Source organism: Corvus hawaiiensis, chromosome 10 (genome assembly GCF_020740725.1).
Source record: "Corvus hawaiiensis isolate bCorHaw1 chromosome 10, bCorHaw1.pri.cur, whole genome shotgun sequence".
NCBI lineage: Eukaryota > Metazoa > Chordata > Aves > Passeriformes > Corvidae > Corvus > Corvus hawaiiensis.
In genome coordinates, this window is record NC_063222.1 from 22,996,964 (window position 1) to 23,009,024 (window position 12,061).

The 12,061-nt window shown below is 38.3% G+C and overlaps 1 protein-coding gene across 2 annotated transcripts in view; it reads right to left on the bottom strand.

Moving 5' to 3' along the window:
* NAALADL2 (N-acetylated alpha-linked acidic dipeptidase like 2) overlaps positions 1-12,061 on the bottom strand; it is a 421,863-nt gene that overhangs the window by 391,215 nt on the left and 18,587 nt on the right. Inside the window, exons 2-3 of one of the 2 annotated variants that reach the window (XM_048314548.1) lie at positions 5,574-5,630; positions 5,163-5,203 (exon numbers count right to left, since the gene is read on the bottom strand). The gene's annotated coding sequence lies outside the window, so the exon portion shown is untranslated. The remainder of the gene's footprint in view (positions 1-5,162; positions 5,204-5,573; positions 5,631-12,061) is intronic. The other variant, XM_048314549.1, reaches the window with a different exon arrangement.

The window sequence follows — 12,061 nt, forward strand, 5'->3', positions numbered from 1 at the left end:
GATTATGCTCCTTTGCTTGAAACCTAAGGCTTGCTTATGTATGTGTCATACAAGAGAGTTGTTAGTCCTAACCTGCACATATGGAACCACTCATGCCTTTCTTTGTGCTAAGGCATGCAGCCTCTGCAAAAGCACGGAATTATTCACCTGAGTGAAACAGTCAAGGCAGGCCTTAAATTCAATGCTTCCTTAATTAGACTTCTGAACTTTTGCTGCACATTCCCAAAGCCTGCACCAGAGTGAACTAGACCTCAATGCCCGGTTTCTCCAAGAAAAGGGCTTTATTTTGGGATATGGCAGCAAGGGTCCTTCCACCACTGCAGCTGAAAACATTAAGTACAGGAAGGATTAATGCTGAGTACAAACTGAAACACAGCAGAAACACCCAAGTCTGGTGGGCTGGAAAGAACCTCTCAATTGCAACACACTTCACAGCACAATCAAAAAGATGTTCTATAGAAGAATAATAAAATGACAGTAAAATAATGTCCTTGTGGATTTTGGAATTCCTGCTGTAAGCAGGGGAACATTTCAGCTCATAGGGGTTGCCCAGAGAATCATTTCTGATCACACCCATTGAGTAATTCCAGTCTTCCTCCATCTGAGACATGCATTGCCAGTGTCCCTCCCCTTCCAGACAACACAAACCTCTATTACAAACGCAGGCTTAGAGCATTGGGCAGTTAACAAAAATAAAAATCCAAGAAAAGCCCAATCAAGGCTGATTTGCAACACTGTCTCACTATACAAACCCAGCTCTCCACCCTCTGCTGGGAAAAAGAAAAGTGCTCAAAATTCTCATCCTTTAAATTTACAGTATGCAGCCATTGCTGGATGAGTTTACACCAGCTGCAAAAATCCATCATCTGTAACAAGAGATTCTTCTTGTGTTGGCACAGACCTTCTAAGAGTCTTCAGTCCTCACAGAAGACAAATACCTCACATGCAGTTTTCTTTAAGGCAAACACAGCATTCCATGTCAATTTTTAATTTTAAGATAAATACTTTCACTTCCAGTTTGCTACAAGCAAAAATCACTAAAAGCATGAGCCTTTTATGAGTTTTGTAAAATAAACATGCTGGTCTAGAAAAACTATTCTTTGTTTTACAGATGATTTTATAGTTCAGTGGCATTTCCATGGCCACTCATGCACTACTGCAGTCAGAAAAGATGAATTCATCCCTCTAAGGAATTAATGCAATACTGAAGGATTATATTATAGTCTTCTAATTACTTTATGGCACCCTACAGAGAGAATCAACTTTGAACAGCAACACATTTCTGTTGATGAAAACATTGCTCTACTTATGTATCATTTTAGTATGGCATGTGAGGCTGTCACAATCTACCTCCTGCATGCAAGTCAAGCTTTTACAAATGTTAAAAATCTTAATTATTATACTTAATTCAAGAACATAAGCCAAATTCTTCCCCAAAACAGTAGAAAATAAGGGAATACTCCTAACAACAGATGGTGGGGGATGGAAGGCTGTATTTGTTTCTTTTATATGAAGACATTGTACAAAACCATTGCTCTACTGGAGACCACTGTTATTGGTGACAAGTTTGCACAACCTGTTTCTACAGCTACAGAAGACTCACAGGAATTGTATTCGGCACTCATAAATTTAGCTGTAATTCTGAGAAAAGCCCAAGGACATACTTATCAAATACAGCCAATACTATTACCAGAATGGCAATTCATTGATCTTTCTTACAGTAATTCCAATCTATATGCAGGCATATGAACTTGAAAACCAATTCTGAATGGGATTTCAAACACTTTTGTTCTAGGAAATGTAAAAAAAAAAAAAATAAACTACCAACCCCAACTGTAATTATCATTACTTGTTGCTTAAAAAAAATACTACAATTTCATAGACAAAGCTCAAAATGCATTAGGTCTTGCTAATGCTTTTCTGTGCTGAAAACATTCCCAAGATGCTCATGCTAAAATAACAACCCCAGGAAATGTAGTCAAAGACACTTCCCTGCCCCTCCAAATAGACTATGCAGAGACAATCACACCACATGCATTTCAAGTCAGGTTTTGACCAAAAACTCAGGTTTCTAGGGTTCAGCACATGAGTTTTGGCCCCTGCCTTTGCTCTGCTGAGTTGGCAGCAATTAAACCACTTCACCATTAAGCCACTCCTGGTATGTTCCTGTATGGTCTCAGCAATTTTCTGATGGTTACTCTCTCAGACCATCATTACCACACAACAGCTAGAGGCAGTCGTGGGAGAATGATCAATTAAGCACATGATTAGCAATTTTTGTTGCCCTGTCCAACCCCCTCAAATTAAGTGGTTCAGGCTTGACCATTGTGCCACAATGAAAATGAGTCAAACACATTTTACCTCATTATTCCTGTTTGAATAGCAAATTACCTAAAACCAAGTCATTCAGCCATGGCAATGAGGAGCTGCAAATTGTTTGTTAGCATTGTCTTCTCCACATGTCCTTTCTGCTGTGAGTTCTATTACATCACTTGCAATTTACAAAGCCAAAACGCAAAACACTTCAGAGGACACTTCAAAAATAACAGTGTTTTGTAACAGCTAAGAGGGGGCAGCAGCACAGAGCAGAACCTCAGATACAAAGAGGTGAGGAACAATTTCCTTATTCCATGAGTGACCTCTCTGAATTCAATGGAATAATATGGAATTTAAGAAATAACACGGTGCAAATCAGAAGAGGTGCTAAAAACTGCACTGATTTCAACTAGGAATGATCCTCAGGATTTTAAAGTGCATCTTCTAAGATGAAATTGTAATAACTTAATTGACAAACTTATTAATTATAACCCCTCTAAACCTTATATTTTCCTACTTGACCAGGTTATCATCCCTTACTTCCCCCACCCTCTCCTCTGTCAATTATTTTTTCTTCATACACAGAAAAGGTGTCTTATTCCATGAAAAGTCGTGTATTTGGGCACTAGGAAGGGTCTACGATTTATCCTGCTGAAATGAGACCAGCATCCCCATGACTTAGAAATACAGCACCTTTATTAAATTAAAAAGGAAGAGAGACATTTGTGTATGGAAATAGGGTGAAAGAATATTCTGGGTCCAGGAGCTAAACAACTGTTGGCAAGAACAGCTAAGTCAAATTAGCTCTTCCTAGGCTCATTCCCAGCCTTCAAGTTCTGCACTGAACTGAATAAGCACAGTGGTGGTGTTCACGTGTTTCTGTTTCGTTAATCTGTCTTTGCTATTTGCTGGGTGGAGATCTCAGACAATCTCCCACTAAAGTTATTTTCTAACTCATGGCACTGTTGTCAGCCATGATATTTCATCCACTGCTTGTAGGGACACCCAGCACTTGAGAGCAATCTCATGATTCAGACTAATATATGGAATTAATTCCCATATATGCCAACAGCTGGGATACAGATATTTACATCTGCACAACCATGGATCAGAGTATGCTCAGCTCTGTAGAAGCTGGGACACATCAACATCAGTAACACGATCAAATGTGCTTGACTGAAAATTTGGTGAGTGAAAGTCTAAGCTTCTGCAAATCTGCTAAGTCATATTTAAACATATTTTTGTTCCAAGGCATTTTGGGAGAATTCTGGATTGGCCTTTGCAGCACTGCTTTACCACTAAGTGCATGCCCCATTTAGATGTGAAGTGCTACAGATTTCCATTTAGAGTTACCTCAAAGCAATTTACTGTATAAGCCAAACAGGAGGGCAGAGTTTGGGGAATGAACAGCACTGACAATGATGACTTCTTTATTTTCCTCCCAGTTTTACTTCCTTCCATCTCTGTTTACAGTAATATTAATTAATTACACAAATATAACAGCCTTGAACTGTCTGGTTCATTCCTTGAAACTATGTCATCATCTTCCACACTGCCAGAATTAATTTTCTGTCTTTACAGATTCACATCTTAGATTTTTTTTTTTTTACTCTTCTAATACAAAAGAAGAACAGCAAGGCTGGGCAGCCCACTGCTGCAAACACAGTATTAGAGACTGCTATACAGAGCTTTGTCACAAACTTTGTACTACCATGTAAACAACACTGTCCAAAGTACAAATTAAGGGTGCTCTTTGGAAGTTCTAGTTAACAAGTTTTGATTTCTAGTTAAAAGAAGAAAAATAAAAAGGCTGAGCTGTCAGGAAACAACAGTTATTTCAAATATTCATTTTAAATTTTCTTTTAGAACAAATTCAACACATTTCATACTAATTAAGCAAAAGGTATATCAGAACAGCAAAAACTAGACATGAAATACAATGTATTAAAAATGCATAAACAGCTGACAAATATGCATTCACCAATGAAAGCAAATTTCAGCAGTGCTAAAGTAGAGCTCATCAAGCTCCATTAAAATCCCAGCTGAAAGAGGAATAGAAGCAAAACCTGTGCATAGGGCAAGTGACACCATAAATTGTTCCTGATTCCCCCCTTACAAAGTCCAATTCTTCCCCACTTTCCTAGGAGTCTCCAGAGTGCAGAAGCAACACCAAAGTGATTTTCTTCAGTTCTCTTGTTTTTTTTAAAAATCTGATAATAGCAATAGTGATAAAATGCAGCAAGTTTTTTTTTTTTAAAATATGCTATGAAAAAACATGCATTGAATAAGGGATTTTTGGCTGTTTGCCAGATTGCAAAACCCATGTGAATCATTATTGAAGAATCCCTTCAGAAATACAAAACCATCAGGAACCAATTCTTTCTATATGGTGTGAGTTTATTTGTTGAAGTTAGTGGAAAGTAGTAATCTCTTGTCCTATTACTATTTGCAGGTTACACTTCCTGGACATCACAGAAAATGCAGCAAGGATGAAAATTACTCTTAAATGTAGCACTAGGTCTGTCTTCAAAAATCTTCAACTCCTATTTAAAGGATCACAGGTATTTCTCTGGATGTTAATGAAGTTTCTTTCACAGCAGTTTTAGTAAAACACTGTATTTTTGATTGCAATCTCAAAAACTGAAGAAAAAAACAACTACGCCAGTTTTGTTAGATGTGATGGTAGTTTAGATACTTCGTATCTAAACCATCTCAACTATTTCTTGTAATGACATTTCGACAGATATACAATCTTATGGTAATGCTTTTGCATTAAAAGGAGTAGACTGATATTGCACATTAAGTTCACTTACAGAGCCAGCAAATACGTAAGAAAAACAACTTACCTTTTGAAATGCTTACAAGCAGCAAAATGCACTATAACCATCTAACATACAGTGGAAGAGTGAGAAATTATAAATATGGGAAAAAAGAACACTATCAACTTAGAAGTATATATTCTTTAGAAACAAATAAAACCACATAGCTATTTATATTTTATGTGGCTACTAGAACAGCACACAACATTTTGCATAGTAATTACCATAATGTGCAAATACTTCTATAGGAGAAACTACAAAATAAATCTGGTTTTTAGTGGTATTCTCAAGCGTGGATTGTATTATGCAGCTTCTATACACACTCATAAGGTAATTGGTAAGAACTTCTAGCATTTCATCCTTCATAGGCACTGAAAAGTCAGTGTTATTTAACTGTTGCACAAATGTTAATAAAAAGTCATAATCCAGGGAGCTTACCCCAGGACAACAGAAGGAATCCAAGAACCAAAGTTATTTCCAAAGTCCAGACGAGATCTGAAAGAGAGAATAACAAAGGGTTTGTGACAAAGCTGACATGGAGTCCTCTGAAAGCAGCAAAATCAAATGTGACATTTTTCATTTATTTGTAAATGCCTCTTTGGCAGTATGCTCACTCCAAACGACAGCTGACTCTTATAGAATAGGGGAGGTGATGGTAAAATAGAGGAATCCTGACAGTTGCTTTAATGAGATTCTGTATTAGGATCACTCCACCACTTTCCCTCAACAAGGAGTGTGCCCTTCACTTTCAATCTTATAGCCTCCAATTTGGAAAGCATTAACCCTATGAAAAACTCAACTCAGCCTCCTTTAATCACCATCACAGCTCTTCTTTCCACCTCCTTCACCATCTCACTGACATTTATCTATGGAGTCCACTCACAATTTTAAAGTACGTGTAAGTAGCATAGAGCAAATTAAACTTCAACCTGGTAGCATTACTTTAATCAAAGTCTAGTTGCAGTGTGTGTGGTGAGAGGACAAGAATATTGAAAAAGACCTTAGTTGATATTAGGAGTGCAAACACACAGAGCCTTCCTTCCAGCTGTAGGAATTATGCTGCTGGAAGTGTTCATTGCAGGAACCTCTGATGCTCACATTTTCTTTATTACAAAAATAAATAGGGAAATCTGTAACATGACAGGGAACTTGCCTTGCAAATACTGAGAGAATAATCATTCTGGGAACAGAAGCAGACAAGGAATTTTAATAACTGCAACAACAGGGAACATGATACCAAGTATTTCAGGAAGAGGCCACTGGCTTGAGGGTCGAGTGCTTGAGTGCACTTATTCTGACATAACTCTTATCTGACACATTCCATTCTTATGTTTTCCAACAGTAACACATATTTTGTTGTTCAAACTTGTTTTCTAGTGCTATATCACATATCTTTCAATGAAACTAGGTGACAGCACTGAATATATCATGGTAGCCTGAGGCTGCACTGAAATTAGTATTTTATCCTCTGTTAACATCAGTAAATCATTTGTATTACAATGGCAAGGTTTTGTAAGAAAAACACAAACACACAAACAAAAACCACCTGCCCTAGTGGCATTGCTACAAGAAGCCCGAATCCCAGCTCTTTTGCATGCTCTAGCATCTTCTGAGATGAAGCTGGGGAAGGCACGAGAGAACAAGTCCTTTGAGGAGCAGCTGAGGGAGTTGGGGGTGTTCAGCCTGGAGAAAAGGAACCTCATCAGTATCTACAACGACCTGAAAAGGAAGCTGTGGCCAAGTGGGGGTGGTCTCCCCAGCAGCAAGCAAAAGGACAAGATGAAACTGATACAAGTTGTGCCAGGGCAAGTTTTAGACTGCCTATTAGAACAAATTTCTTCACTAAAAGCTGTGTCACACCCTGGCACAGGTGCCCAGGGAAGTGGCTGAATCCCCATGCCCAGTGGTATTTACAAGATGTGGCACTGGGGGACATGGGCTGGTGGAGGACTGGGAAGTGCTGGGTTAATGGTTGACTCGATTATCTGATTCTAGGCAAACAGGCTTGGTTTGAAAAAACTAAAACATCTGCAGTTGTACTGGTCAGAAAACAACTCCATCTCACCTCTGGAAGAAAGCTGGCTAGTAAGTCTGTTTGGGAAGTTTGCAATGAATTACTCTATACCACAATCTGCTAATCAATATACAACAAACATTGAATAAATCATTCATTTCTTGAAAGAAGAGAGAGAGATGGGTTATATTCATGAGTTACAGAGCAGTTTGCTTGACAGCCTTTAGAGAACCAGAGGAATAGTCCATGGCTCAGAAAAACTTGTTTTTCACTGGATTAATTAGCTAAAAAAAACACCCAAAACTTTTTGAGAGTATTGTGGAGCTTTCCAGAAGAAAGCTTTTCGGCACCTTCAAGTTGAGGATGCAGACTAAAGGCACAACTTTGAAGCCTTTTACAAAATCCTTCCTGGTGTATAAGATCTTTAAGAGTCTCAATTGATGGAATCAAGGATTGTGATTCACTTTCAGTATCAGCATTTTTTTTCTGAGATTCACTCTTTGCTGAAACTCTTTTAAATTACCATAACAAAGCCCAGCACATCATTAAATCACCTCCTGAGCATATCAGTCTGAGTTAACAAAGAAGAAAAAATAGAGTACACTTTAAAACAAATTCTCTGGAAGTTTTTTCTGATTGATATCAAATTTCCTAAGTTAAATGACCCATCGTATCTCATTCCTAGAAATACACCGTTACTCGTAGCAACCTTTCCCACTCGGATGGAAAGCAGAAAAGGCCAGATTCTGGCCTCTACTCTGGTAAGGGAGTACCAATGAAAAATAATGAAGTCAGCACACATTTGGAAAGAAAATTACAATTTAGCTCCAAGGAAGGTTGCTTTATAATTCAGACAGGTGATCCGGATGCCCAGCAGAGCAATAATGACAAACATCACATACTAGAGGGAGTATAAATTTTAATGATATCACTCATAAAACCTACATTTTAAAGGTTACAAAACAGAAACAAGCTTACAAAAAACCCACATAAATCATTCAAGGTGTCAGGTTCCTACTCCTTAGCTATTTTAAGAACTAACAACCTGTCCATCACTAAATAAACTGGAATATGCTGCACTCATTTATGCAGGACTGAAAAGGGATTGTACACTAGAGTTCAGCGACATTCACCACCTCAGACTCTATTCTTTACAATAGCAATAGCCATTTATAACTTCACTGATTTATTCATTACTTGACAAAATTAAACAAAACCACTTGACCAAATTCACTTACATCTAGACAAGATCACAACAACACACAATTAGCACCATAATTACAGGGACTTCTAATTCAGAGATATTAATGCACTTCACTATTTGCTCATACACACCTCTTTGTGGGCCCTTAAATACAGGGCATTAATGGAGGATTAACGGGGCATTCCCATCAACAGACCAGATCACTTTCATCCCATGCAGATGAAAGAGAAGCAGAAGCTTATATTATCATTTTTAATTAATGTAAGTGGTCTGCAATTACAACTGCATCTATTGCTGTCTCTATATACACTCTATCAACACAGAACAATTTAAATGACTGGTCAGTGAAATGGTGACTCAGGGTCAATAAACCACTGTGAAGAGTGAACTTTGACAGACCCATCATTCAAACCCACAAATCACCTTCTGAGCTGGGTTTTACAGAAATGATGTGGAGTTTGACTCAGTGGTCATTTCTCTTAGTCACAGAAGCTGGCACCTCCATTTCAGTGCAAGTAACTTTCAGCTCCACAACACAAACATACTCTGGGCTCCCCTCTGGGAGGGGCACCCCAAGGGCCAGGTTCACCACAAAAAGCTTCCCCTGCATAAGGCTTTCTGCATTCCATCTCAGAGATCAGGCCTTCAGGATTTAGTTTTCAGAGCTCACTCTGTTTTAACGTTACCTTTTTTTTCCTTACTATCCTTTTATATTTGAGCTGTTTAATGGATAACTCAAAGTTGATTTATTCATTATTTCAGAAGTAGACACACATTGAAAGACACTTGAGCAAGGTCATTTTGCCTTTCTCAAAGTCCAGCAAGATTATCAGTAAAAGCCTTATCCAAAATCCTCCCATGTCAAACAAAATATTTCTACTGGCTGGATTTAATACTGAATGCAGATTTGGGATCTAGTCTCAATCCAAATGGGAGTGCAGCAATCAACCACACAACTACAGAGCTCTCCCTGGTGACACTCATGGGATTTCAAACTGCAACCTTGCATTGGAAATTTCTGCATTCAATTACCACTTATCAGAGGCCACCAATCTCTTAAACTTTAATGGTTAAAGAAAACTCAGTGTTTGGTTCACAAAGGCAATAAACACCTTAATGCTTTTAGTAAGCTGTTTGCCTTATGCTGTGTTCTTAGCTCTGGAATCTTTTCCTGTAGCTCTGGAGGAACTTTCTTTAAGTAAACTGCTAACCTATTATTTTTCCAGTCTTTGTTTTCTCTAGGAAATTATTTAAGAAGAAAACCATCGAACAGTGATCTCAGCATTCATAGAGCAGTGAACTTCAGAGACAGTAATTGCATAGCTGTGAGCTATGACAACTTTCCCATGGGGGAGAAATGACCTGGTAATTCAAGAATGACAAAGTCAAAAGTAAGGTAAGCTGGGGGAGGGAAAGGATTTCCCCCTAGGATGAGATAAATATAATTTCTCACAGCAGTGTATATGTCTCTTAAGCCTCAGGTGGTTTTAAGTTAATGAGATTAGTTCCAGCAGGCAGTGAAATCCCAGGATATAGGATTTATATTTCAGCACTTTTCACTTCATCCAGCAAGCACGGTGGAGTCAATCTTTGTGTTATTTTGTTATTGTCCTGGTTTGGGTCTTGTTCTCAGGCTCAAGCCTGGCTGAAGCACCTCATAACTTTGACTTAAAAGCTTAAGCATCATGTAAAGAGTGTGTTTAAATGTTTAAAAGGGAGGAGAAAGGCACCAGGCTTAATCTGTAGAAAAGGATTTTTTTTAACTTTTCAGATGTGTTTTTATTCAATGGAATTTGTTCTTGTTTCTTGTACTGTAAGTAAACCAAGGTCACATGCATTTTTATCCTGAACACACAAAAAGCCCCCAGAATGCACTGCTGTAAGAAACACTGCCTTTAAAATATTTACACCCTAAAAAGATGGACATTAACAGGTTTGGATGACTGGCTAGCTTGGTGTTCTACCTGCTCAGTGATTGCCACCCAGCTTGGCAATAACCAAAATGAGCTTCTATCCAGTGACCACCCACTGGATGTACAAGCTGCAGTTTCACTCCAGTCCCCAGAACTGCTCATACAAGAAAACCTTCACTCCTTTATACCATTATAAGAGCTGTTAAGCAGAAGATATAGAAGATATAAAAAATAGGGAAAAACTGAGGTCAGTGATAACACTAAGAATTCTTCCACATCCAGCCCTATTTTCACTTACAGTCACTGAATATGAAGAACAGCTAATTTAACTATTGTCTTGCATACTACTTTTGGCTGTGAATCTAAATTTAACCTTCATGCCATCACCACCATAAAGAAAATGCAGCAAAATCCAGTGTTGCCAACAGGCTTTAGGAAGCTCTTTCCATTCCAACAGGGGAATGACCTTTACTCCTCTTGAGCAAATGTGCAGACATCACATCAAGAAAATGTTCGTATTAGTCCCAGGCTCCTTTCCAAGACAGTCTGATTAAACTTCATATCCAGAAAGCACACAGAGGAATTATTTTTATTGGGGTAATTTAACCTCAAAATACAATATGAACTCTATTAAAAAGACTTTTCTAGAATGCCCAAGTCCATTACAAGGCAAGCTGTGCTTATTTTAGTTTTAACTTACAAGCCTGGTTTTAATACAGGCAGATCACACCCAGGCATCAGTGTTTGAAGTTTTCTGTTGGTTTATTTACTTCTACTCACAAATCTGCCTTCTCATTCTGTGTCAAAGCACTACCCCACATTATCTCTACTCTTCATCCCGTCCAGAGATGTCCTTCCTACTTCAGGCTTTAGCACTTTATTAGCCAGGTGCTTTCAGTTACATATGAAAAGTTCAACCATCTCTTTGCCAAAAGAAAGAGTGAGTTCCATCACTCCTCAGAGCCTTACTCTGACAAAAACTAAAGTTATTCAAAGTTCAGAGATTCATTTCCTTTTCCTCTGGAAGAACCTCAGCTGGTACAAACACGTATCATGTCACCAAAGAGAGGCAACATTGGCAAATGAATCTGAGGACAGAGGCCGAAGTCTGACCACGAACTGGGCTCTGGCACAGTTCAAAACTCTGCAACCTGATATGCTGGATAAACACCTGAGCAGCCAGTATCCACCAATACCTGGGCTGGCTGTAACTTGGAAAAATGCAGCTGTACAGGGATGTAGTATCCCACACAAGTGAGATAAAAATGCATTTGCCTGTAAGACACCCAAATGTTTGCTTACTTGCAAAGTAAATACACATTTGCTGTCAAGTTAAACCCAATGAGTATTTCCACACGTGCACAGATCAAAGCATGCAGTTTTCAATTAAATATAACATGCAAATAGGAATTCCAACAATAAGAAAATGAACTACCAGGGTAATTACTTGGGAAGTACTGCAATTGTGAGTGTCATCAGAATGCATTATGCTTTGTGCTGGCAAATGAATTATTTTGTAATGGGTCAGAGAACTCCTTTCCACACACTTCAATAATCAGCACACAAATTTCAAAGGGCTATCTATTTTAAATCTCTGCCATCATTTCACTAGCCTCTGAAAGAAACAGGCCTACCGAAAAAATACTTCTCCAAGTATGACAACCAGGTGCATTATCTTAAAATATTTCCAGAAGAAAACAAAATGCATTGCTCTGCAAGTATTTACATTTCTTTTAAGGTCAGGAAGGTCAATTAAAATGAAGGATTTTGATTTCTAGCACAATTACAAATCAAG